We start from the raw sequence: 4,676 nt of genomic DNA, 5'->3' as shown, positions 1-4,676 counted from the left end.
GGTTGCATAGAGTCGGACTGAGCGACTGAGCACTCGAGCCCCTGCTGAGACTGTCTCTTGCTTGTTTGTTTTCAGCCATGCTCCTGCTCTTCTTTGCTTTGTCCTGTGTTCTAAGGGCTGAGGCCCCACAAACTGCATCTCCTAGACTTCCTCCAAAGGGCTTCCCTCTAGGTTCCCAGAAGAGGAGGCTCTCTCCCTTCCTCCCTGTGGTTCTTGTTCGGAGGGGAGGAGGGTGACAGGCAGCAGCAACAGCCCTAGTGACAGCCAAGGGTGACCGTGGCAGGGGCCACAGCCTGGCAGGGTGGCTCCTGGGTTCCTGCTGAAGCAGCTCAGCTCTGTAGCCAGGTCCACAGCATCACACTGATTCAGGATCCTGGGTCCCCTTGGCATCTCCAGCCCAAGGCTGGTAGCACTCACTTGCCTGCAATCACTCATCTTTGGGGACCTATCTTCCCCTCCACACTCCTCCAGTCTTCCACACCCTTGTTCCCAGTTCCTGAATAAGTCCCCTTTGCGTGCAGAACCCAGACGGTTTCCATCTCCTGACCACATCTGGACTAGTACACCATTTGAGTGACCATTCAAGATTCACACCTTCAGGGTGGTGACACACCTCTGTCTGCTCCCCCATCTGCTGACTTTAAAGTTCAACATCCAGAAGGCAGACTTGTTTCTATTTTCCCCTTTTGCCGGCATCCTGGGTGGAACCACCCCAAGGCCCTGTGTTCCACCCACCATCTACTCACTTCCCCTTTTGGAATCTTGGTGAAGCTACTTGTTTAGTTGCTAAATTGTGTCCAACTCTTTCAACCCCACAGACTGTAGACCACCAGGTTCCTCTGTACACAGGATTTTTTCAGGCAAGTATACTGGGGAGAGTTGCCATTTCCTTCTCCAGGGGATCTTCCCGACCCAGGGATCAAACCCGCCTCTCCTGCATTGGCAGCAACAATCTAAAACAAGAAGTAGGAGCCTTTGACCCCACAATCACAGCTCTAGGAACTGGCATGAACAACACAGTCACAAAAGAGCCAACACGTATATCCCAGACACAGTCACTACAGGACTGCTTATGGCCGTGAGAGTCCCGAAGCTCAAAGAGAAGATGGACTAAGTAAATCTTGCTTCATATATAAAGTCTATTTTTTTAAATAGAGAGATTTTCATCATCTATTATCAAGTTAACAAACAAAACAGCAGACTATACAGCAGCAGACATACTATGATCTGCAGAATTGGACACACATGGACGTGTTTCTATTGAAACACAGATGTTTCATATGGTAGTTGCCAGAACACTGACAGCAGTTATCTCTCAGGGGTGGAATTTGGGGTGAGTTTTATATTCTTCTTTGTTCCCCTCTGTGTTGTCTGAATTGTTACAATTGATGGGTCTCTTTTGCAACACGATTTTTTTGTTTTTTAAAAGGCAGTATGCTGGGAAGACAGCAGTGAACAAAACAGACAACAAATTTCTTCTCTGCCGACATTCTAAGGACAATCAATAAAGGGAGACCAAGTGGGTAGGATGTAAATTGGTGTGAAGCAAGAAAGGAGGAAAAGAAATGCATCTGCAGATCAGAGGCTTAGGGTTAGGAGAAGGTTACTTTTAAAAGGATAATGATGTTTGAGCAAAAACCTGAAGGAGGTGAGGGAGCAAGCCATGTGATATATCCGGTCCAGGCTGATGAAAAAGGCAGTGCAAAGGCCCTGAGGTAGGAATGTGCCCAGTGCATGGGAGAAGCAGCAAGGAGGCCTGGGTGACCTGAGTGGAGGAGCATCATCAGAGATGAGATCAGGCAGGTAACAGATCAGATTATGTAAAACTCTGGCTCTTCCTCTGAGATGGAAGCCACTGAGAGTCTTGTGAGGAGGAATAACCTGGTCAGAAATATTTTTAAAAGACCATTCTGGCTGCTCTGTAAGAATAGGGAGGGAGAAGGGAAACTATTTAGGAGGCAATTACAGTAACTTAGGTGAGAAGGGACAGTGATTTGTACCAGGTAGTAGCAGTAGAGTTGGTGAGAAGTAGCTGGATAAGGGAGCTCTCTAGAAGGTAGAACCAAGGTGATATGGTTTTGGATTGGATGTAGGCATGAGAGATAGGGAAGAACCGAGGATTACTTCAAAGTTAAAGAGTCCTTAGATCCCCGCTCCACCCAGTGGAGAATCCCCTTCTGTTGATGAACCATCAGTTCCCCATCTGGTCTCTGCTTGAATGCCTCCAGGAACAGGTCCCTCACTGCCTCACACAGATGAGCCTGGTAACTCCTGGCAGATCCTTCCTCAGCTTAAACCAGCTATCCTCTGCCATAGGTTTTATACCTGCCCTCAGCTTGCCGCCTTGAACCATCGGGTGCTTGTCTCAGGGTTTCCCCACCTGTACGACACCCTACACCCAAGGAAAAGCAGGTATCAGGACAAGTTCGTGCTCTCCAGAGGGAAAGTTCCAATCTAGAGTCTACAAAACTAGATTTCCTCTTTTCTGCTCAGCTCCTTCAAACTGATATTTTGTTTGAACTCAAATCCATTCCCTTCCCCGTGCCTCTGCCCCACAAACTATCAAATTTCCCTGGTTCTATCTACTGCAAGATGAAGGCCATCCTGCTCTTCTAATCCTCTTCAGCCCCATTTCCCAAAACCCTAAAGTTCTTACTCCAGGGAACTGAGGGATCTGAGGACTCTTTCAATTTCTAAGGCCCCACTCACCCAGAATGGGAGCTCAGACTTCTCTAGTGTGCCACGATGGAATCAGTGTTATGTCAGCTCCTTCCTCTGATAGCCTCAATCATATATGTGGGGATTCTGATCAAATGATTCAGTCATTATATCTAAATTTATCTAAATTTAGGATTTAATGTCAGCCCCTTCCTCTGATAGCCTCAATCATATATGTGGGGATTCTGATCAAATGATTCAGTCATTATATCTAAATTTATCTAAATTTAGGATTTAATGTCAGCCCCTCTTCATTTTGGAAAGACTTATTTTGTTGTTGTTGTTTTTAATCTCATGCAAAGGAATTCAGTTAAAATGAAAAGACTGTTCATATGAGTAAAGACCAGAAGGTGATACTCCCAGGTGTGATGCTGGCACTCCAGTTTAGCTGTTTCTTCAGCTAAAGAGTAGAACAGAGACTGGTCCCTTTGAGTCAGGAATTCTCTTCCTGAAAAAATGAAGGGGGAGAGGGGGTGAGTCCCTCAGAGCCAGAGGGTAGCTCAGACCTCAGGGTGTGGTTCTCACTCTGCCTGCCTTCCTGATACAAGACCCAGGAGAGAGGAAGTAACAATGCCCACTGACCAAAAAAAGGCATTTGGACAGAACTTTGGGGGCTGCAAAGCTGCCATCACGTCTGTGTCTGATTCTGAATGGCAGATGTCATCATCGCCATTTGACACAGATCCGGAGACTGAGGCTTGGAGGGATTAAATAACTCTACCAACATCAAACCTCAAGAAGCCCGGCCTCCTCTGACCATCATCCTCATCCTCGCTGCTGATTCTATAGCCCCTGCAAGTTGTTTCCACACTGGAACTGATAATCCCTCTCCGTGCAAGACGGTGGGCTGGGAGCCCCTGAAGGGCAGGGCCCTTATTCTATCCATCTTTGGGTGCCCCAGGGCACTGGCATTGTAGACACCCAATAAATGCTTGTTGAATCAATTTAAACTCCACTGAAACTTTTTTAGAACTGGGTGGTTAGAACTAATACACGCTTGCTTTCAAATAGAGAAGTCCCCCAAAGAGCTGCTTTGAAAGTTGGTTGAGGAATCCAAGTCCCTGCAGGGACAAAGACAAACAGCAGTTTCTGGGGACCAGTGGTGATGGAACCAGCAGGAACCCCAGAGTAGACACACACAACTACTCAAAGTGTATCTTCCGGCAAGTAGCATCAGCATCCCTGGGCGCCAATTAGAAATGCTGAGTCTCAGGCCCCACCTCGGAGCTACGAAAGCAGAACCTGCATTGTAAGCTCTCCACACACAAGTCTGAGAGGCTCTGGGGGTGCTAGAAACGGCAGACACCAGGCAGCTCACCAGTTGTGAGCCCTACAAATGCTTGGGACAGAGTTTTGCTCTGTGCAGTGTGGTTTCCAATGCCTGGTTTGTTTCTGGGAAAAGAGCAGTCGATTTGCTTCTGGCAGATGAGCACACTTCATTAAAATTCTAATCCAAGCAGGAAGGCGAGAAGAACCCTCCTCCTTATGGGAATTCAGATCCTGGAGTGCACAGGTTCCTCCAGATTGCTGAAATTCCAGTCAGGTCTCCACCAGGGCACATTGGCAAAGTCTGGAGAGATGTTTGTTCATCACAACTGGGGCAGGTGGTGTTACGGGCACCTAGGAGGAGAGGCCAAGGATGCTGGCTTCCACCCTGATGGCCAGTGACTCAGTTTCTGCTCCAATTACAAAGCAAAGGGGTGGATTTACCAAATGTAGGGAGGTCTGGGCGTTTTAGAAAAGAATCCTGAGCACCTTTAAAAGCTTGTTCTTCATAAGCGGGAGAAAAGTTGAAATAAGCCCCAAGGAGTAAAGGAGGACTGGTACAGGTAACAGAACAGAAAGAGCAGGGAAGGAACAAATGCGGCAGAAAAGCCGACACCCAGAAAGTACATACAAAAATCTTGTTTATTACACAAAATACTTTCTCATTCATAAGAAAGACTTAAATACCCCCT

Source organism: Moschus berezovskii, chromosome 23, assembly GCF_049115385.1.
Source record: "Moschus berezovskii isolate FMDL1 chromosome 23, NW_MosBer_1.0, whole genome shotgun sequence".
Lineage (NCBI taxonomy): Eukaryota > Metazoa > Chordata > Mammalia > Artiodactyla > Moschidae > Moschus > Moschus berezovskii.
Note: the sequence above shows the minus strand (reverse complement) of the source record.